Here is a 24,348-nt window from a genome sequence, read left to right as displayed (position 1 = left end):
AGATAAATAATGGACAGGAATTCATCTGCACTTCAGCAGCAGATGTGAGGGCTATAATAGAAAGAATTAATGGCACTAGGATGAAAGGAGACAAAATTAAAGTTCATTTTGATCCTGGTTTGGAAGTAACATATAAGCCAACCACAGACCCTAGTATAGAAGTATACTATGGTAAGACAAGAGTAATGTATGATGGTACTGTGATGCCTCAGAGAAAGCGCAGGGATTCTCATGATACAGAAATTTATTTTTCTGATGTAGACAAACCTGGCCCTAGCGCCCAAAAAAGATTGGACTTTCAGGAATCTAGTCCTGGTCTTCAATACATACCGCTGGCAAGTGAATTAGTTCATACTTTAAATAGTATGAATAAAACAGTCCAAATTAAAAATAGAGGTGGGGATACAACCACCGAGGGTGAAGAAACTGAGTGGGATGGTGAAGAAAGTGTAGTGTATCAGTGGGATGAACCCATCCCACAAAGAAATAGAGTTAATCTAAAAAATTCTAGACCATTGTCTCGAGAGAGGAAAAGTAGTAGTTATGCTCGGGAACATATAGATCTAGCAGGAAGAAAAACTCTAACGAAACCAGGGCATAATCTGAAAGAAAAAATCAAAAGAGAAGAGCCCGAATACATGCAGAGAATTTTTCTAGCTGCGACAGGCCCAACAGCTGATGAAATTTTGGATATGCCTGACACAAGCATAAAAGCTAAGCAGGACATGATCGCAGAACAAAAAGACTCTTGTCAAAAAGCTCTGTCTTTATTACTTCGCTTGACCCTGTCAGAGAACAGAGGAAGAAGTGGAAGGGACCCCATTATGGGTGATATATTTGAACTCAGAAGAGAAGTTTTAAATGAATCAAAAAACCCTATATATTATAGGAGACCGTTACCTGAAATTTCAACAAGAAATAAAATAACAGGAGATGATAACCTCTACTATGAGGAAGAAAAGGAAAAGCATAGGCCCAGAGGGGGTCTAGGCATAGATTTAGCCGAAATAGCAGCCTCCTCTGTGATGAAAATAAAACAAGAAGAAAGAAGCCCTCAGATGAGGGGGACTTATAGAGAACAATGTGACTATTATGACGAATCTGTGTCCAGTGAGTCTGTTTGCTTGGAAGAAGTCTCTGACCAGGGGCATGAAAGGAGAAATAGGGCGAGACCTAAGCATACGATAACAGCCACAGAAATAGGAATGTTCAATGGAATGAAACTAGATCCGAAAGATAACATGAGAAGTTGTCAGAAAATAGTGGAACTAGGCAAGAGGCTTAATATTCATGATGAGGATATAGAGCTGATGATTAATCAGCTATTGAGTATAAATATAAGAATTAATGATGTTTCCTTACATAAGAGAAACATTTCAGGGGAAACTAAAAAAGAAACGTATGACAAAAGACTGAGAGAAATAAAAAGCACAGGACTTTTAATATTCTGCAAAAATAGAGCTCATGATGGAAAAGACCCAGCGCAAACTGTGGAAGAATTGCTGCAGTTTGAAAAAGATCTTCCAGGTCTTCAACACTTGAAATATTGTGGACATGAGACTAAATGGGAGGAATTACAAACCTTTGCGGTAAGGTATGATAGGAGGTCCAAACATGAGGCAGAGAAAAAAGGTAATCAAGATTCTAATTACCAAGGAGATAGTAAACAGCAAGGTCTGAGACGGTCTGAGAGACTCAAAGCCCAAGGCCATTATGGTCAACAAGTGCCTAAATATGTAGTGCAGCCCAAAAGTTTCAGAGAACAAAGGGACCAATTCAGACCTACTGACTTCCAGAGAAGAGGCAGATCTCAGAGCAGAGGAGTGCAGAGAAAGCCTAACTTGGAACAAAGACCAGCATTCATTAAAAATGCCAGTAAGCAAACTAGCTCCACATATGTCTCCAAAGAAGAATGGGACAGGTTGACTCCAGAACAACAAAACAAAATCAGAGAACAGAGGGCCAAACAAAAAGCAACTGTAGAAAAATCTTACAGTACTGGACAATCTAAACCTAAATATGTGAGAAACAACAAGCTTGAAAAAGCACAAAAATAGGACATCCCCGAAGGAAAAGCGACCATCCAATCTGATTTAGTTAAAGAACATGAAGGTTTCTTTTATATAGATTACAATGGTAGGACATTCATTCTGGATACAGGTGCTGAGATTAGTTGCCTTACTGACTTACCTGAGGATGCCATTAAACAAAAAGGCATGATGAGGGTATACAGTTTTAATAAAGCTCAAGGTCCAATTGACACTGACTGGTATATGTGGAAAGACATAGCCATTATTCCTAATCAATCAGAGAATCTAATGACATTACAGGATGCAACTAAAATTGTAGGTAAAATTAATAAAGAATTAACAGTCAGATGGATGAAAATGGTCGACCTCAAAGGGGAAATTGACAGAATGGTGCGAGAAACCATGCTTGATAAAAACAAATTGAGAGAAATCCTTGAAAAACATAAAGGAGGGGCAGCTAAATTTAAGAATGATGTAGGCCTTTTAGGTAAAGAATATGAGTATGAAATCAAGGGAGGTGTGCATAAACCACAAAGACAATACCCAATTAATAAAAAAGCTTTACCTGAAATTGAAGAAACTATTAAAGAATTAGAAAAATTAGGAGTAATTAAGGAAGTAGAAAACCCGATCACTAATTCACCGCTTCAGGCCGTGATTAAACCTGATAATTCTTACCGCGTCGTTAATAATTTCAAATCTTTGAATAAAGTATCAGAACCAGACAGGAGATACTTAATTAATGCAAAAGATGTAACTAACGGTTTACCTAAAGGTAGAATTTTAACTAAAATTGACCTAGCCAACGGTTTCTGGACAGTTCCATTAACTGAAAATAGTATGGCTAAAACTGCGTTTACCTGCCGATCGAAAGCCTATTGTTACACAAGGCTCCCGCAGGGCTATTTAAATTCTGCAAATGCTTTCCAGTCTATAGTCGTCACGCTAATGACAGGTTTGCCGGTAACAGTTTATATTGACGACCTTTTAATTATAAACGATGATCCAGGTGAACACCTGAAAATCTTAGATGAAGTGTTTACTAGACTGATAAATGCAGGTTTTAAGCCCAGTTACAAAAAGATCGAAATAGGTAAAGAAGAAGTGGATTTTTTAGGCTTTGCTACGACAGGGATGGATAGAGGACTCTCAAAAACTACCAAAGAGAAATTGGAGGATTTGAGACAAAACAGCCCGAAAAGCCTAAAAAGTTTACAAAGTTTCATGGGACACATGAATTTTATCAGGGATCTGATACCAGGATACGCTAAACTAGCTAAACCACTTTATGGAGCCACAAAAGGAAATGAATTTAATTGGAGCAATGAATTAGAAGATATCAGGCTACAATTAATTGATTTAGCATTGACCTCTCAGGTAAAATAGCGAGACGAGAACCAGATCAAAAATTGGTAGTAAGTGTTGAAAATACTGCAGATGAAATAGAACTGGTATTGTATAATGAAAAAGATAGGAAAAATCCAATACAGTTTATGTCATACCCAAAACCTGCTAACCAGCTGAAACAAGAACCAAAATCAGCAGCTGACATCTTAGCCAGTATTGCTAAATGCTTGATACCAATAAAAACACTAGCCCTTGAGCAACAAATAATTGTAGAATCAAAAGGTGAGGGCATCACTCAGCTAGCGAGGGAATCTAAAAACCTAGTGAGCGAAGCTCGGTGGACCAGTCAGACCTCAGACGAAATTACGGAACTGTTACTTCTTGGTAATAGTAGATAACTGTTCTAATTTTCTACAGATATATCCGTGCAAACAAGCTACTGGCTCGGTAGTCGTAGAAGCACTTAAGGAATGGATAAGGTTTCGGGGACCACCTAAACGGATTAGGGGGGATAATGCACCGAACCTTACAGGACGAGAAGTTGAAGACTATTGCGATACAATCGGAGTCAAATTAATAAAAAGTGTGAAATACCAGCCGGAAAGCAATGGAATTGCGGAAAACGCTGTTAAAAGATGTAAACAATTTTTCATCAAGAACGAAAAGGTGGGTGAATGGGATACGTTGATTAATCAATGTACTCATTTTCTAAATTACAGAATCAAACCGAGTGAACTCAAAATCGAAGATCAGCCTGAGCAGGAAAAATTTTGCGCCAATCCATTTAAGGTAGGCGACCAAGTAATAATACTGCATAAAATCAGAGGTAAAAGATTTAGGCAGAAAACTGGAACCGTGGATACGGTAACAAAAGTCACTTCGAATACTACTGTACAATTAGAAAATAACGGAATTTGGTCTTTAAGGGACTTAATAAAAGCATAATCATGAAGAAGGTAGTATTTGAGTCCATTATTGAATCCAAAACAGGATGGGTCAGGTGCCAAAATGAAGCATATGCACTGCTAAGAGTTAAAAAATGGCATGAAGATTGTCCTGATGGTACCATTAGTCGATTGATACCATTCACAAGCTGTTGTATTTGTGAAGCAACAGATGTGGCAGAATTACTTTGGGAAGGTCCGAATGAGTCTCGACCAACCAAAATGAGCTTAAAAACACTCCCTAGCATGGAAGAACATAATCTTTTTTCCTGGTACAATCCGGAAAAAATAATCGGCCACTGCGCCCTGGGCGAAATTTCAGTGTGCGGAAACTGCAGACTAGGTAAACAAAAATGGGTCATTCAAAAGATACAACGTGGAGAAACCAATTGTGTCTGCCGAACCTGTAATTTATGTGAAGAAAAACTTATTTTACTTGGCTCGAAATGTTCATGTACGTTTAGAGATTCTAGACTAGAACTATGCGAGAGATGTGAAAAGCTAGAAGAACGGAAATGGGTCCAGACTGTCAGTAAGAAAGAAGTCTGGTTAACCCGGAAATCGAAATTAGCTATGGGATGTGTTTCCCAGGGTAAGATAATGACCTCATGGGTTAGTAATCCACTCCAATTAATGGAAGAAGATGAACAAGCATGGCTATATCGATATTGTGAATTGTCAGGACTTGGTAATCCTTCTTATACAGACCCTCTAGAGATTGGATCCGTATTAGGCCAAATACTGGGACAAATCACTTGTTTAGATGCCTGGGAAAGGGTTATCTCACATAATCTAAATGAACCAAAGCAAACCATCTTTGTAAAAAGACAGGGACAGTATGAACGCAGCTCAGCCGAACAATTGATTATTACGGAAATTAAAAATATGAACTTCCTAATTGAACAACATAACTGGGAAACCAGAGCATGGGAAGTAGGAGTAAGAGAGACTGACATAACTAGGATGTCCAGAAGTCAAATTATCATGACTGGGCAAGCCCGTTATAAAATTAAATATGCAGAAAACGATGCATCTATGATTAAAAGACTGATGGTAAATCTCTGTTGTACCAGGAGTTATATGGGCATTGGATTTGCCATACAGGGTTTTAATATTAATTGGATAACAGAAGTTAAACCTATTAAACAAAAACTCAAGGACTGGCGGCGCAGAAAACACTTCTAGGGTCAGACAGGCAATTCTTTGTTCTCTCACCCACAGCAACATGGCTAGAGGGGGAAGGGGCCGGAGGCTGAAAACCATATACAGAAGGATCCATGAGGAAAAGACTGAGAAATTTCAGGAAGTCATGGCAGGAATAAGTATGGCTTTCATTCTCCTTATATCCATATTGGCTGGATTCGGAACAAAGGAAACAGAGGAAATCTATACCGTCTACCCTTGTACTAAAATGGAAAAGATAGTTGAATTATACTGCTATAATCAAACAATAATGGTTGAAGGTTCACCTCTGATTTTAGCAGGAAAAGTATACAATTCTGAAAATAATGCTAAAGTAATGAGAAACTGGATAGCAGACATAGATCCAGAATACTGGAATTGTACTAATGGAGGAAGTTTTCTAAAATCAGTAGCAGAGTATGGCCCCACGACGGAGAGAGGGATAACCGTAATGAAATGGAATAAACTTGAAGTGCTGAATCAAACACACGTGTTATTAAAAGGGAAGAAAATAGATGAAGCTGCAGCTAAAAACATTAGTGTGATAAACTTCGATCTAGTATGGTGGACATATTCGTATGGAAAAACAATCTCCACTTTAGAATGGAATTGTGAGACAGGAAAAGCAAATATAAAAAGAGTCAAAATATTAGACGAAGTAAACCAAGGTAAATTAGAAGTGGCGGATGACTTAGAAGTGGTAGATGATTTAGAAGTGGCAGATGATATGGAGGAGGCCGAAGAAACGGAGTCACCAAAGTCAAATCCAGTGACACCTGCTGCGCAACGCGCAGGGCCAAAACCAATAGATCGTTGGATTCGTATGAGTGAGTTCGGAGATAAAACTATAATTCATTCAATCCATGAAACCAAACCAATAATTCCTGCAAAAACCACAGAGTGGATAAACTGCTACAATAAGCCTCGAGCTACGCCTATGTGCCATAAAGTTCCAGGTTGTCCATGGTTAGGGAAGATGGTTTGGCCGAGTAACAAAGACAGGTCAACTATTGATCACAAAAAACAGTGTACTCGTAAATTAAACCCAGAGAAGAAAGTTTGGTATTGTGTCATAAAAGCTGAAGCTCCCTGGAATCAAACCCTTATGGAAAAATATGAAAAAGACACTATTACTATGTGGCGTAAATGGATAATGAAAAATTATAATTTCACAGAAGGGACAGGTAGTGAAACAGATAGAACTACATGGACCGTGAAGGCCACATTAGAGGGAAAGAAAAGAGCAAATGGTAACTATAGACATCCATATACCCTAGAATATTTTCCGAATGCAGGGATTCCAGAAAAATTTATAACATTATCGGGAATAGCAAAATACCTGACAACGAAAGTAATAGATCAACAATACAGGAGTGCATTGTTGCTATACATGATGCAGGGAGGGGAATCCTTAAAACACTATACTATTATTAAAAGACCTAATGGTTACGTAAGATACCACGGAAGACATCAAGACATAAAGGATGAACATACTGGGAGAAAGGAAGGTGATCTTATTTGGCCAGTGCATATGAAGTATCTAGGTTCACACAAAATTGTAAACTCCTATAAATCCCAGAGGATTGGTCAATGGGAAAGTGGTTACTATTTAAAAGTATCTGATCCGGATAGTTACTCATGGGGGACTCGGAGTAAAATATATATCAGACCTACTAAAGGAAATTTCAACAAAAGATGGAATGTCACAGACTGGTATGGAGAGCCATGTACTAGACGACAAGAAATAAATATAGTAAAATCTTTAAAAGGAAAAAGATTAGCTTATAACATGAAGTGTGTTAAGGAATTTGATTTAGGAACAGAAGTATTAATGGTAGGTCAAAGAATGGATACGAAGAAAATAGAATTTTGGAGTGATAGAGTAGAGACAAAATATTTATGCACTGGGGACCTATTTAACAATTGGAAGCATGCAACTTTTAGTGCCCCCATTTTCCAATCTTATGGGGCTAGGAAGACAAAGGGAGGCATTGATAGGAATCACATGTCATGCAACTTTGAAGCCATGGAAGGCGCCCTCTGGGTAGGAGAGAACTTGAAAATCACTCCCTTGATTCTAAAACAAATGACAGGGGAAGTGCAAATCAGAAAAATATGTGCTATTATACCTTATATTAATTATATAGGTGAATGGAAAGATTTACTACACCCGGTTGATAGCTACCTGGAAGGAGAGAGTATTGGAGGGCATTGGATACATAGGATCGACTATTGGTCAAAAACCAGAAGCCCTTCAGAGGTAACCCTAATCAAGTTGATCGGGAAAATAGCGAAAACAGCATTTCAAGATATAGGAGGAAAAATTAAGGCAGTGGCCACAAATGTATGGAATGTAATGACAGACATATGGGAGATAATAAGAACTGTGCTGTACTGTGTGGGAGGTACGATAGTATTCATCGTAATAATAAGTATTTTAATCAAACTAGTGAAAATATGCGTACATTGTAGGAAGCTAAAACAGCTAGCTAACAAAGCCAAGTATAGAAAGATTCCTCTGTCAGCTGATTTCTCCGAGTCAGAGAATGAGAGTGAAGGAGAACTGCCTGCGGCTAGCGTACAGAACATAAAAAGTTAAGGGCTCGTAAAAATCCCTCCATTCTTCTGAAATTCAGCAGACTGAACTGATCAAATCGATTAAGGAGCTTTCTTTGAGAAACTTGACCATGGAATCAATGACCAGACCAAATTGGGGAAACAAATCCAATGCAACTTGCTCTGACTTGCCGGTAAATAAATTTCAAATTATAATCTTCAATGTAATTTTGATCCTTTACTGGATATTGATGTTTATGGGGTTACAAGGGTTATGGCAAATTCCTATTGCAATATGTAACATAGCCTCGTTTAATTTGGAGAAAAGGCTAAATCTGGCAGGTATATTAATCGGACAAGTTGCGAAAGGCCCTAAGATAAAATCCATTTTTGGACTTAGGAGCTTGATCGGACTGGAAATACTTAATATAATACTTATTGCATGTAATTTACTGAAGTATTATCTTGAGCTCCAATCTGTAGAGTATATAGCATTCTCTTCTACACTATTGGTGGTTATGTATCTTATAATACTTGCCACCAGGAGAGTAGAAATGGAAGGTATAAAAAGGACTGTCTATGAAATAACTGTGATTGCAACTGCATTTATGATAATGGTGATTGCAGACTACTATGATGATCATATAATGTGTGTTATAGCAATAATGATAGTTAGTAATGATTGGTTTTATGTAACAAAATTGATAAAAGCTGGTAAAGAATGTTGTCTCAATATTGAGCTGACAAACCCTTCTTGTAACTTGTAATTAAGGATACAACAACCCCTGGACAGCAGAGGAAGAGATTCCTGGATGGCATCTCAAATGAAAGTTGTGGAAAAAATGTAGTTGAAGTTAAAAGAAACTGTGATATATGTGGTATGCTTCCAGGAGGTTTAAGAATAAGATGTTTTTTGATGGGTCAATGGCAAAATCTATGTTCAAACTGTACTGCAATACAAAATGTGAAAATGGATGAAATTGGGGTAGTGGCTATATCCCAACGAGGAAGAAGAATGGATGTTAGAGGTCCTTGGGTGTCAAAGAGCTTCCTCAGATGGTGTATTGAAATGAAATTTAGGTGCTGTAAAATCGGTGAAATTTTATCGATACAGGCTGGTTCTAGAAACAGTTATACAGCTACTGGGTATCTCCTGGAACCCAGGATATACCAAAAGAAAAAGAAAAATGGAGGCTTGAAAACAATAATAGGAATTATTTACAGGCATTGGATCCTGGATAACACAAGCCAACCCGAAAGTGCTGGACAAAAATTCAAATATAGCTGTGTGTATGTTTCAGCAGGTAGTCCTCTTACCAAAGGCCCCTGGGAACTGGGCGGTGGTACCTTTAACCTTGGACGTGGCCGAAAGAGGACTCATCTTCGCAGTCAACCAGTTAAATCTGGACAAACTGCCGAAAGTCTGGCGGAACAAACACGAATTTCAGTGGCAGCCAGCACTCAACCTGGGGCAAAGGCAAAAGGTTATCCAGAGTCTGAGAACCTGGTGTCTTCAAGCAGGGATGAGTCAGAATCAAGCCAACTCATTAAAAGTGATGATATGTAAAAATGATGGAATTAGTCATCGCCTGTATGAGATCGAATTCGATCAAGTTACACCTAGCGTGTACTGTACTGATTTTGTAAGCAAACTGGATAGATTTGCTGTAAGAGATTTTGTAAGTAAGCCGAAACGAAAACCTAGAGTTAGATTGAACAAGTTTAGAAGAATTAAAGAAGCTCAATCAATGTCAAGAGGGGGTGTTGAGGGTTTTGAGGGAGGTCCATCTGCGGGTGACATTTCACTCACTTCACCTACACTTCAGACTCGACGTCAGAGAAGGAAGGGTCACAATAAGAAGCCTATAACCAAGGGTATTCCCAGCGAACTAGCTGGTTTGTTAAAACGCATGACCATCTAAAAATATGATTTTGAATAAAGAGTTTTTGTCCATAGCTGGTTTTCTCAAGTCACATGAGGGAACAGTGACAAGGGTCTTTGTCCACCAATACAAAGGAACTGTTGTATCTTCGGAGAGCAAGCTGATGACTGGACAGTCATCACAGGACCCATGCAGTCATGTGTCTCATAGTAAATATGACGAAGATTTCTCAATTCGGACTATAAAAGAAGAGACCTGGACGAAATCAAATTGCTCTTCCTTGCAACCTACAATCCAGAACCCCTGCAATCTGGACAGCAAGAAGCTTTTAAGCCTAGCTAGCATTTCTCTGTTAGTTCAGTACTCTATGATAATCTGTAACAAGTGTTCTTTTCAATTTTGATTCTTTTAATAAATATTGTTAAACATTTATTCTAAATCATCTTGTCTGGACCTTGGATTCTTGAGTACTTGCCTCCTTCTTTCCTCTGGATCAGGGAGATCCTAACTGAGAGACACGACAGGAGGGTAAGCATTATTTCTGATATATGAATAATCAGTGTGTGCTTTTGATTGATTGATAGCCTAGCCAAAGAGGCAGCTTACAACAGGGTTATTGTTGTAGAGCGAACACGGTTGAAGAGTACCTAAAAAGGTAGATTTATACTACGAAGGGAAAATTTATTATATTTATAATCCTTATTATCTTTATAATGAAAATACGAATTTGTAGAGACTATTCACCTAACTCTTAAATAGCACGACTAAAGGATAGGCTCTTTAGTTACCGCGGGATTATTTATATATCCAGGTAGGACGTAAAATAATTTGGAACGGTATTAATCGTGATAAACTATTACATCACAGGTCGTGCACACGCCACAGATCCCCCCTCACTCGCGCACGTTAATATCACATGCACACGCCACGCCTGAAGTTCGCCTGGAGATTGCATGAAGCGTGATGGCGGAGAGAAAATCTACTAACAAGCTTCCAATTCCTCGGTTATTGCTATCTATGGATAGATTAGCCAGGGCAGCCTACCTCCGAGTCCATGGTGTTGACAGATGCTGAAGAGACGGACGCGTTCACAGAAAATCAGGTACACACGCACAGTGACGCACTGACGAGCACGACCTCGATGGGAGGGTGCTCGCTGGTAGTGGGGAGGGGCATGAGAGTTGTAAATGTAAACATTCAAAATTTTGGCTAATCGACCCAATCTGCCAGACTTGCCGACGGCAGCTTTAATATACTATGTTTTTTAAGAATATGACAGTGGTGAAATAACCGAGATTTCTTGTCATGAACCTTAAGAGAGCTTTTGTACAATGATTCCAGGGGCCTTAATACTGTTTTACATGCCTGTGACCAACTCGTAATGCAATAACGAAAGTGCGGAAATATCATCGCATTTAGATATAAATTAGATGCATCTATGGTCAAAGAGTTTCTAATATATCTAAAATGTGCTATGTTCATTTTCAACGTGTTAGTTATCTTTTTAATATGTTTTTTAAAATTTTAATTTGGGTCAAGAATGACTCCTAAATATTTAATTTGGTCAATCCTTGAAATTTCCTGACCTTCAATTATGATTTTTGGTTCAGTTTTACATAGTGATAACTTACGGCGGTTTGTGAAAAACATAGAAACCGTTTTGTCAACATTCAAAGTTAAATGAGAGTTTTTCAGCCAAATGGAAATCTTTTCCATTTCCTCAGTTAACTTTCGGGCAACATCCTTAACAGTTTTACCATGGATGTACACCACTGTGTCATCAGCATACATTATCATTTTAGCATTAATACACACAGATGGAAAGTCATTCATATAAAGAGAAAACAACAAGGGCCCTAATATAGAGCCCTGTGGCACACCCATAGTGCATGCTCGTAAGGGAGATGATACATTATTTATAGATACACACTGCTGCCTTGCACTGAGAAAAGATTGAATCCAATTAATTGTACTTGTACTAATAGAGAAATGTGTTAATTTATCTATCAGTAGGTCATGGTTTACTGTATCGAAGGCCTTACGCAAGTCAAGAAAGACCGCCCCTACAACTCCTCCGCTATCCAGACTTGATTTTATTTCCTCTATTAAATAGCAACATGCTGTCTCCGTTGAGTATCGTTTTCTGAAACCAAACTGGAGAGGATGTAATGCAGCATTGTAATCAAGATGTTCCACTAGCTGAGCTGCAACTACTTTTTCAAAGACTTTGGAGATAGTGGGAAGGATGCTTATAGGTCGATAGTTAGAAACTTGGAGCTTGTCTCCTGACTTGTGTATAGGCTTTACTATAGCTGTTTTCAAAGCTGTAGGAAAGATACTTTCATTTATAGACTGATTTATAACCTTAGTTAACACTGGAGTTAAAATTTCCTTGTGCTCTTTTAAAAACACAGAATCAATGGCAAAAATGTCTTTAGATTTACTATTATTTAAGTGTGATATTACTTTCAAAACTGTCCCTTCATCTACCTGAGATAATTTAAAGAATGACTCATCACAATTAAAGTTATATACACAAATTGATTTCGGGAACGAAATCCCACACAGAATTTAAATTTTAATCCCACACAGAATAAAAAAAATAAAAAAAATGAATAGTAATGAATCCTTAACTTTGAAATATGTATGATAAAATGTATACTTTAGTTTTTACAAAGAAAGATTACACTTCAATTGTTGTTGTAATTGTAACCTTTTTAATAAAAAAAAAAATATTTACGAGGTAGATGTAAACAAATTTGAAAAGGTAAATATAAGCCTTTTCTTTAAATAATTTTAATTGTGTTTTATTATTGACAAATTTGGGGAGAGGATACATATTCCAAAACTGAAAATACAGTATGAGAATTAACTGCACAATTACTAGACATGTTTTCCTTGGATATTATACAATTTGCAAGCAAAATTTGTGAAAAAAATAAAAAAATTGACATGCTTCCAACTGTGAACCAATTTGAACCAAATTTTATATATATATATATATATATATATATATATATATTGCTGTTGCATTCTTTCTTGTGGCTATAGGTGACACACCTGAATGAATGGCTCATTAAGTATGCAGGCCCCATTGTCTCCTCAGGTGTGAACCACTACATATGCATGATGCTGTTGAATGGTTGACGCCCCTTGCGCATATTGTCTTTACAAACAAAAAGCGTTTTACAAGATTTAAATCAATGTATTGTGTTATGTGAATGATAAGGGCAGAATGATTTTCACATCATTTTGAAGAAAAAACTCTAGGCAACGACATCCATTAGTCAAAAGTCTTATTGTCACATATTTAGTATGTGTTTTGTGGCCTTATTTCAGAAACTTTAGTTTTTAGTTTTTTCAATAACCATGCATAAACATTATTCTCTCAAAAATACAAACATGTACATGCATGTTGCTCACATATTATGATAGCCCTGTTTGTGCTAAATAGAGTATAATTACACCTTTGCCATTAATATGTTTATAAGCAACTGAAAAAAGCACAAATGTCAGGGCATGTCAGAACATCTCAAGGACCCCAAAAACCCCTCAGACCCCAGAGGGTTAATAGCAGTAACATTGATCTGGATCACCTCTCTCCAACTTCATCTTGCATTAAAAACTTAGGTGTTTTCTGGGATCAACAAATTAATGCGGTGATTAGTTCTTGTTTTTTCCAGCTACGTCTTCTCTCTAAGATCAGATCCTCTCTTTCTGAGAAAACCTTAGAGATTGCTGTCCATGCGCTCATTACATCGCGGTTGGATTATTGCAACTCCCTCTACTATGGCATACCCAAACACTCTATTGCTCATCTCCAATTAGTACAGAATGCTGCTGCAAAGCTCCTCAAAAGAAAACGCAAATTTGATCACGTTTCACCTATTTTTAAATCGCTGCATTGGCTACCAGTGCATTTTAGAATTGAATTTAAAATTCTTCTCTTTGTTTTTAAATCCGTAAATAATCTGCCTCCGAGCTATTTGTCCGAGCTTCTCTGTCCACATAATCCCACACGAAACCTGAGGTCTGGTGATCAGAAACTTTTGTCTGTCCCCAGATCACGATTAAAGAATAGAGGAGACAGATGTCATGGAATGGGTAAAACAGGAAGCGAGGATTCATGTGCGTAAAAGGAATTTATTAAATAAACAAAACAAACTTACAATCAAAACAACCCCGTGGGGGGAAAACAGGAGAGAACTCAGGCAGGCATCAAGAAGAACACGAGGGAACATAGACAACGAACCAGCACAGGACTGCAAACACAGGGGGACTAAATAGGGAACAAACAAGGAAGGTAACGAGGCAGGCAGGTGAGGGACATTAAACAATAACGAGATAACAAGATGGGCGGGGTTTGACAGACCAGACTAACACAAACACATGACAAACCGGGAGTGTCACAGCTCTGTCACTAAACCAAGAGAAAACCCAGACAAGGGTGACAGAACTGTGACAACAGAGCCTTTGCGATAGCTGGCCGTAGGCTGTGGAACAGCCTTCCATTCTACATCAGAGCGGCTCAATCTCTAACTGTTTTTAAATCCTCTCTTAAAACCTACTTTTTTTCTTTAGCTTTTAATACATTGTGAGCTTTTGTCATGAATATGTGGTTATGTCCTTGTTTTGTATCTTGTGTAATGTTCAGCACTTTGGTCAGCCCTGTTTGCTGTTTTTAAATGTGCTATATAAATAAATACAAACTTGAAACTTGAATGAGGAAGTGTACACAGAACTTCATGCAGAAGGGCCGGATTATGGTCACGTTGGATCATGTGAGATGATTGACAGCTGTACAGTGAATGTGGGAGCGCTGAGATCATAACTGATCATAAATCAGGAAGAGGAGAGACAGAGCTCGCTGTGTTCGCTGTTTGAGCTCTTCAGATCGCATAATTCAGTGGAAAATAAATAGAAATATTATTCTGTATGACGAAATATTTTGTAATCATGTGATGATAAATCATTATTTCTCGAAATATGTGCACCATTGGACTAATAGCCCTGGCGGATGCTGTATATTGCATGTATTTGAACTAGTGCTGGGCAACGATTACATTTTTTTAATCGCGATTAATCGCATGATTTTCTTGCGATTAATCGCATTATTACGCGCAAAATTTAATAATGAATTCTAAAGTCGTGTATTGCACACTTTTGATCTAAATGTACTGCTATATACACAAAAGTGCAATAACATGTGGTTTGCAAAAACTTTAAACAAATAGCCTAATGTGCTTTTTACCAGCAGTATTTCCTTTACACAGTAGAAATAAAATATTTCTTGTAAATCTCAACTTAAACATTAATGTAATCAAATCAAATATTAAACCAAAGCTATTTGCCACTGCCAGGGCATTACCTTTTATCTAGCTTGTTAACCTGTTAAGCTGCAACGCCACTTTTGAAAAATCCCCAGAAATGACATACCCAAACTGAAACAGATACAGTTCATGAACCCTTTGCACTAAAAGCACAAGTATGATCTCATTTGAAAGCTGACACCTGGTAGTTTATTGTAAATGTAGAATTAATTATTGTCATAATGAAATTTTTTTTTTTAAATAGCTTCAAAGTTTTGTAAAGTTATTAGAAATGTATTTTTATGAAACATATTCATGAAAATAAAATTGAAGTGGGCCCTGTAGCAATCTAGAAATGCACTGCAGCTAAAGCCATATGTGTGACCATGTTATATTTAAAATCTGAAAATGATAAGTCTAAAACTCTGTATTTAGTGAAATGTTTTTCAAGATCATGTCAAATTACTTTATTTTGGGACTAGCTAGCATGTTAGCTTAGCACACCATCAATACACGACCATTTATGAGATTAAAACCATGTTTGTGCTCCAAACGTACTTTATAACGCAAGTTGAGTGTTTTAAATAATCTTCTGTGATCTAATTTGGCTTCAGATAAAAAAAAAATCAGACAAAAAATATATTATTTATAGAATTATGTACAATGATAAAGTCTATATCGATTAGCATTACATTATAAATATAATCTATTATTCTAAAAATACCTGGCATTGCTTGAAGAACACATGCAAATCAAATATCATTTGCAATCATATTTATTGTCTTCAAAACGTCTGTATCTGCATATTACAGCGATCTCTGTGTTAGCTTTGTGTGTAGCTGCTATCAGTGACGTCCTTGAAGGTCACATGATTATGGCTCTTCTTCATGTTCCATATATGGAGTATTATTGTGCATATAGCGCCCTCAGGCTATTGGTATGAATTGAAAACACAGCACATCTCAGTAAGAAGCGCTCATAATGATTACATCGACGCATTTGGGTATAAATTCAATAAATATTATTCCTGTCTATAGAAATATGATGTGAATCTATGAGAATATATCAATATTTCTCCAAGTCTGCACATTTTTGAGCTAAAGCCCTGAGGGACGTTGTTTTGTGAAGCACTGTCATGACGACAGCACTGAGTTTTTTTTCTGAATGGACCAGCTGACGCTCATAATTCATATTAAAAGGATCAACGCATTTTTTCATTTCATAACTCCTGACACAAATTAAGACATAACTGTCACTATAAGTTTCTCAGAATACAATAGTGGTCAAATACTGAAACTTGAGTCTTATATCTTTTTAATGATGTATAGTTTGTCAAAGTATAACATTTAATCTGATAGTAACTTTGAACTAAATAAATAAAAAAACGCTTCAGTGCGCCGACGCACTGGTGAAGCTTAACAGGTTAAACAAGTTACCATCAGAGTCCTGTTTTCTTGGGGTTTTTTTCTGAACAGGTATCAACAGGTATCTTTCATCAGGGAGCAGCAGAAACAGTCAGTGTTCAGTAGCAAGTTTCCCTGTTATTACTGTGCGTTCACACCAAACGAGAATAGCGTGTCAAATTCGCGTCTACCGCGTCTAGTTGGACGCTTGAACATTTTGAATCCATTCGCGCGTCCAGAGCGAAATTGACGCGCGTAAAAAGCAAAAGTTTGAAGCGAACTGGACGCACGAATGAGGCGAATTCGCGTCCACCGCGCCGCGCTAAACGCCTCATTCGCGCCGCAGGACCTCCAGACGTGCATAAACGTGCCTTTGCATTGACTTAACATTGAAATCACTCGCGCCAGACGCTCTATTCGCGTTTGGTGTGAACGCACCATAGAGTGAGGTGAAGTGGTCAAGCACAAGGTGCAGTGACAAGCGGGTGCGTTCCCATGAAACTGTCGCGGTTGTGCGCACACGCCCGCCCGGTGCCGAAGTTGAATTGTCTTGAACTTTTTGTACAAACTTTTTGTACAAACTTTTTGTACAAACTTTTTGTACACGACGCGCAGCACATATCATTGGAAGAGAGACTGATCCTCGCTGTTTGTGAGTTTCCAGAATCTAAATAGTTATCAGGACATCAACAGGAGGAAATTCACATGGCAGAGCATCCCCGCTAAACTAAACGCAGGCCTATCAGGTAAAGTTATGTATAATTTTAATTCAAGTTAAAAAGGCTGCAGCTGCGCACTGAAGCCGTTGCCATGCGATTACAATCCATAGAGCGCTTGCTGTTCACTCGCGGAGCGCTGTCTCCCTTTGTTCACCTGAGAGAACCTGCTGAAGCCTCCCTCCACTGCTGGTTTGGGAGGGTTATTTGCTGGCTGACCAACATCCCACCCCTCCCGTGACCCATGGTTTGACTGTAGGCCTATGTGTATTCAGAGCCAGTGAGCAACGGACTTTCAAAATAATAAGAATAAAAAAACTGCGATAAAAAAATTGTCACCGTTAATTAATTAATTGCTTTCAACGCGATAATAACGCGTTAACTTGCCCAGCCCTAATTTGAACACAAATAAACCAGAGAAGATGTGAATGAATGCTTTGAGTGATGATTTCTATTCAAAATAACGAACGTTACAGATTAATTATTTTGCACTCCTGGCACAAATTAAGAAATTAATGTCACTGCAAACCAGTTTAATCATAAACAGTGGTCAAATATCGTAGCTGGAGTCTTAAACCTTTCTAATGATGCTCAGTTTGTCAAGATCAAGTAAGAGTGTGATGTTTTAACGAGTAATGAATGTTGAACAACAATAATCTGGGGTCGTCTGGGATCTTTGCCGCGAAAGGGGTTAAAAAAAAGTTTAAATGAGGATTGTAAAATTTTATTTAATAATTTGCTCAATTTATGTGAATTTATGAATGTTTTTGTGTGGATATATATGTGTATGTATATACATTTGAGAAAATAGATATGTGTATGAGATTTTTTTTATTTATTCATTATTATCTTTTCAAATGAACAATGTTTTTTTATCTAAATAATGATATTGTACAAAGGTTTGGGTTTTTCTTTTTTGTAAATATAAAGGATGTTACAGTTAAATATTGTTTGAGGTATGTCTATACAGTGTAATTATAAATGAAGGTGTGTTAAAGGTCTCTCTCTCTCTCTGTCTCTCTCTCTCTCTCTCTCTCTCTCTCTACTGTAGGTTAAGTGACTGTTGTATGACAGATGAAGGTTGTTCTGCTCTGACTTCAGCTCTGAAATCAAACCCATCACACATGAGAGAGCTGGACCTGAGCGGGAATAAACTAGGAGACTCTGGAGTGAAAAACCTCAGTGATCTACTGATGATCCCACAATTCAAGCTGGAGAAACTACAGTTAGTATCATTATACTGTACAGCAGTTACAGTGTGATTAAAGTTTACTGTTTATTTTATTCTAAGGCAACTGGACTCAAGTCTCATCATTTATAGCACTGCACTTTCTGGTGTTTCTCCATCTGAAGAAAGATTCAGAAACACTATTAGTTAACGGTTTGTTATGTGTATCAGTAGAAAGAGCATTAAACTGTGAAACATTTGAAACTTTGTGGCTATAAAATTGTTTTATATACTGAAATCTGACAAATCTTTGCTTTGAAACAATACAGAAGTGAAAACAGACTAAAAATAGCGAAACAAATGACAGTAGATTATTCTGACAGAGTTACAGTTATACTGGACTAATGGTGCTTTTCACTAAATCTTAATTTATTAAGCAAAGTGTATTTAGAGGTTGTAAACTACACTTTAAAAATGACTTAAAATAAATTGTGATTCAAGTACAAGATTTTCTGATGATGAAAATGTGAAATCAGTCCATTAAAAAGTTTGATTTAAAAGTTTTCTATTGTTTCTATATTGATCCTATATATTAATCTACAGTGATAAATTCACTTATTTGTGGAGTGAGGACGGATCCAGACTTGGATTGTAACTAGTTTCCTCAAATGCTCCTGTCTTGGTTTGTTCATATCATTAAGTTTCCATGATTTTGCTGGTGTATTAGTGACTATATGGCATTTATTAATGATGCTTTTAACTCACACATGAACTGGACATGGATTTCAGTCATTTTCTCTTTCTGTCTTCAGTCTGTATAGATGCAGTATTACAGAGAAACAGTGTCTCATCCTGACTTCAGCTCTGAAATCAAACCCATCACACCTGAGAGAGCTGGACCTGAGCTGGAATATAATAGAAAACTCAGGAGTGAAGCACTTCTGTGACGTACTGAAGGATTCACACTGTAAACTGGAGAGATTGAGGTCAGTAACATTCACATACAAGAAAGAAAATGTTTAAAATCACTTAAACAGTTTAAACTAAAACACTTAATATACTCAATATCTCAGGAAGAATCTGAGTTCACATTATATGTGTGTAAAATTCTTCCTCTGTTTGTCTTTCTAGTCTACAGAACTGTGGCATTACAGATGTTTCTTCTCTAACTCAGTCTTTGACTAACTCAAAAGCACTTCAGTTTTTAAAAGAGCTTGATCTGAGACTCAATAAGATAGGAGACTCAAAGCAGCGACTCAGAGACGAGCTACGAGACTCAAACTGTGTCCTGAGGTGAGGAAACATCACTTTATGATATTAAAGAGATCTTCATTTACCTCTGATATGAGAACAAACCTTTCAAACATTCATTAAAGGACATTATCATTAAGCTTTATTGCAACACAGGATTTGTGTGAGAACAAAATGTGAAGTTGATTAAAATGTTTAACACAAAGGAGGAAAGAGAAGAATAGCTCACTGTCACAGCTTTATACATCAACACCTGCTTTATTAACTGTGTCAGTAATAGTGAATCATTTCAGTGTGAAAACAGACTTGGTCAGATTGTAGTAAAATGCTGCACTCCTGCTAAAATCAGTTCAGTTCCAGCTTCAGCTCACAGCGTCCAGCTCACATGAGAAATGTCTCTGTCTCTAGTGTGTTTTTACTGTGACAAGCAACACGTCACACTACTTTACACTTACTTTACTCTCAATTATTTACTAAGAGCCTACAAACATGTTTAAACTAGAGGACAAACGACTTTAACTCGTGGAGATTTAACTGAAAGGTTTTAACCGAAAGTAACATTAGTATTTGCTCGCTGTGGTTTATCCCATATGCCGTACACTCATCAGTGTGTGTTTCTCCTTTACAGAGACTCAATAGGAGTCGCAGGTCCTTCTGCAGTCACACCAACACACACACACACTAGGGTGACCAGACGTCCCGAAAAATTCGGGACAGTCCCGAAATCTAAACTGTTGTCCCGAATCCCGAATCTGGCCCTAATTGTCCCGAAAATTATACTAAAGCAAAATCTTGAGTAGTTATTGTCTTATAAACATTAAAAACTGTCTGCGGAGGATGAGGCCGGCGACACACTGGCTGCGAGGCGTGTCCGTTTTTATTTCGGCTCCCTGTTAACAGGTTAGAGCTTGCACACTGCCTGCGTGACACGCGCGTCTCAGGCGCGCCTCGAGCCGCGCGGAAAACGCGTGCATGCTAGAAACAGAACCGACGCCTATTTTTCACGCGACACGCAAGCCTGCAAAATAGAATAGGAAAAGATGTTTGTATGTCATTTTGACATGAAAACATATTAATAAATGACATTTTGATGTTTGAAAGTTTAAGTTTTTACATATGCAGATATAAATGTAATAAAAAATATATATATGATCGATTTTCAAATATTGCACCTGTCAATACAGAATAATGACAGACTGTTGATCTTTGAATAAAAATATGTTTGGTTCAGGTTTGAAATTCATTATCTTTTATTATAGGCTACATCATAGTCTGATATCATAGAAGCCCCCCATCCCGTCACCCCAGACCCATAGACCCCCCCCCCCCCCCACCCACCCCCCGCCCCCGAATTTCAGCCAATCTCATCTGGTCACCCTAACACACACACACACACATATGAACCTCATTCATGTTTTAAATCTATTATACTTAAAACTCAAATATTGTTGGAGAAATATCTCTGCAGGATAATGGAAAGTCATTAAAGAAGTAATTTGCACTTTGTTCCACTGAACACTGATTGTTTTCTCTTCTGGTTTCTCCTTACAGAATAGATCGAGATTAATCACCAAACATCCCTAATAAATCATTACATCAGTTTAAATCTGTGAAACGGAGATGAGAGGATCAGTGACCATCAGGAGATCCACAGAAGAGCCTCATTACTAGGGGTGTAACGATTCATCAACTACATCGATGTATCGATTTATATTCCTACGATCCAACTGGATCGATCTGTGCTCGGCAAGTTGGCCTTCCGGATGACATATATCGATCTAATATCGTTTTAAAAGGTAATGAATCGATTGTATCGATACTAGGAAATAGCGCATTGGATTTAAGCACGTTAGACTTTATATGGATGTTTTTTTGTTTGTTTTTTGCACATTTAATGATAAAGGCGTTAAACGTGACTCGATTCAGCCAGCAGCAGCTCAAAGACAACAAGAGGCGCAAAGTCTCTCACCTCAGAAAAACAGATTTTCCTGTCCTCTCAGCCGCTACACTGCAGGAGCTACAATGCGGCGGAGCGCGCTGTATCACTTCTCTAAAGTCATACGAGAATGCAACGTCGTAAATTAGTAAGTTAAGAAATAAAAGTAAAATACCAATAAATTACGTTATTGGTACGCCATGTGTGTTGCTATTTATCAGGAGCAGTTTCCATGTTTCTTTACCAGTGCTTCTAAGTATTGTGTATCACCATGGTAGCCTAATTGTTGTTTGTTTCCATAACAAAATGCCACTTACTGGTTATTTTGTATATTTTTATATGACTGTGGTGGCTCATACCAAGATTGTATTAACAAAAACTAGTTTGGGACTGCTATTTAATAGCTTAACCTCGCAGTGCCTACTGTCTATCAGTATTTGTCATATTCTTAAAAAAAATTTTGTTAAGTAAAGGGGGACAGAACTTGTGTGTCAACAATTTTTGTGTAAACAAATGTATTATAATAGGCTTATATAATTCCTAAAAAGGTGGGTTGCGGCTTGATGACCATGGGGAAATGTGGGTCCCATAGCCAAACTATTCAAAACATCATTCAATGTTGTGATAATCATAATTAATAATCACAATTACAATTTCAAGAGAATAATCAACAATTATCATTTTTGTCATAATCGTTCAGTCCTACCTATTAAAATAAAATGTGAATGCATTTGTATGGGATCAAATTCCCGCCAAATATATAGCGGTCACGAATAAAAAAATAATAAGCGTGAATCAAAAATTTAAAAACACATGTACAAATATATTGCACAAACTGAAAAAAAAGAATGCAAAATGATCAGAATAGCAAACAACGTGGTCACGGATCAAAATATAATAAGCGTGAATCAAGAAATAACAAGCATGAATAAAAACTTTAAATACATTAAAAGTTATTTTGCAGAAAACTTAAACTTATGGTCATGCTTTCTTAAAAAGTACGTTTTCCTTGGTTTTATTACTGTGTTCTTTGTGCTTTCTTGCATTTTCTGCTCATATTTTACTCTTTTGTACGCTTGTGCTGTTTTTCTCTTCGCTCTTCTTTCTATGTTCTGCGCTTGCTTTCCCAAATGTTGCAGTTCGAGTTTCATGTAAATTAGGGCGGGCTTAAGCGTCACCATTGGTCCACTAGTTCTAGATTGACAGCTACTCCTCTAGCCAATCAATCGAAGAGGGGTGTTGACGTCACACCAATGCGACTCGTGGCTACTGATGCTTACTTGTTATACAGGGGAATCAACTCAGTTGGCAAAAAAATTTCCGTGGCAGGACACCTTTAAACTGCATGTGTGCCTGCAACTCAACCTGTTGCCGGTATGTACGTATACCTGGCAATATGGTATAATTCGTCATCCTAACGATGACCTGTTACAGTTATGCCTGTCTGATTATCCATCATTCACCTCTAATGCACTGGACCTGGCACCGCGAGCGTCGATCTTCTCCGAGCAGTAACTTGCCACCACCTACTGGCCGTTTTACTTTCATATTTAATCAATAACAAGGATGGGTAATGTCGGTCCTGGGTGCAGAGTTTAGCTCCTCCAACCCTAATCAAACACACCTGAACCAGCTAATCATCGTCTTTAGGATATTTAAGACAGGTCAGGTTTTTAATCGGAGTTGACGCTAAACTCTGCAGGACAGCGGCACTCTAGAAACAACGTTACCTATCGCTGATGGAGATGTTGCTGTATTCAAATTTTAAGCTATATTTAAAACATTAATCCTAAAGTAATATGCAATTATGTAGCTATGTAAGTAAACACAATAAGTTTGTAATAAATCACTGTATTAAATTCAACTGGTTTCTATCTTCTCTGTAACACAATCATTTTCAATAATCTTGTCAAATTTGGCGAGGTTAATAAAAAAAATAGGTAGGCAATGCGTAGCGCTGACAGGTCAAAGTCCTAAAGTCTTCAGACAATGGCCGTTTTTAACTTAGTTTTTGCAACGAATTGTAGTGTTTCATAACTGCAGGATGTTTTACTTACAGCAGCCTTAGCATATTGACATCATGAGCCAAGTAATATTGTTTAACACCAATTACCAGTGTGCACATTAACATTCTCATGTATCTCAAAAAAGATGAATTGAATTATTTATGTCCAGAGTTCAGATAGCTTACTGCTTGAAAGTCTTTGTAAAGTTAATTTGAACTGCCGTCTTCCCCTGTATAAGTAAGTGCAGCACTCCTGAAAAAGAGTAAGGATTAAAGAAAAATTTAACCTTTAATCAGTGTTTGGGGTCTCACAGACCCCAATGGATTTTTCCTTCATTTTTTAAAAGTGTTAACTTCATCTCAGGGGCATGAAACTCTGGAACTTTTCCTAAATAATCTATCTAAACATGCACAAAAAAACTGGGCTTGATTTGGTTGTCCTAAAGGTGTGTAAATTTTTTTTTACCTTTTAAGGTGTTTGGGGTCAAAATGACCCCACATTGAAAATGAATGGGAAAATGAAAAAAATGACTTTTTTTAATTTTATTTGTCAAAAAAATAAAAGTAAATCCATTATAAATCTGAAATTTTCTACATAGAAACCAAGGTCTGGTCCTA

The 24,348-nt window shown here is 37.4% G+C and overlaps 1 protein-coding gene and 1 pseudogene across 2 annotated transcripts in view; one reads left to right on the top strand and one right to left on the bottom strand.

Annotated features, from left to right (window-relative positions):
• Positions 1-21,714, top strand: part of LOC309504504 (NACHT, LRR and PYD domains-containing protein 3-like) — an 82,791-nt pseudogene extending 61,077 nt beyond the window's left edge. The window contains exons 8-11 of the transcript XR_014211818.1: positions 18,422-18,595; positions 19,351-19,524; positions 19,670-19,831; positions 21,341-21,714. The product of XR_014211818.1 is annotated as an NACHT, LRR and PYD domains-containing protein 3-like (transcript). The remainder of the gene's footprint in view (positions 1-18,421; positions 18,596-19,350; positions 19,525-19,669; positions 19,832-21,340) is intronic.
• The window catches only part of LOC309504515 (uncharacterized protein), a 228,065-nt gene that overhangs the window by 102,803 nt on the left and 100,914 nt on the right, over positions 1-24,348 (bottom strand). The gene's annotated exons all lie outside the window — the stretch shown is intronic.

This window comes from Leuciscus leuciscus (genome assembly GCF_965113295.1).
Source record: "Leuciscus leuciscus genome assembly, chromosome: 8".
NCBI lineage: Eukaryota > Metazoa > Chordata > Actinopteri > Cypriniformes > Leuciscidae > Leuciscus > Leuciscus leuciscus.
Note: the sequence above shows the minus strand (reverse complement) of the source record. Positions and strands in the feature narration are given on the sequence as shown.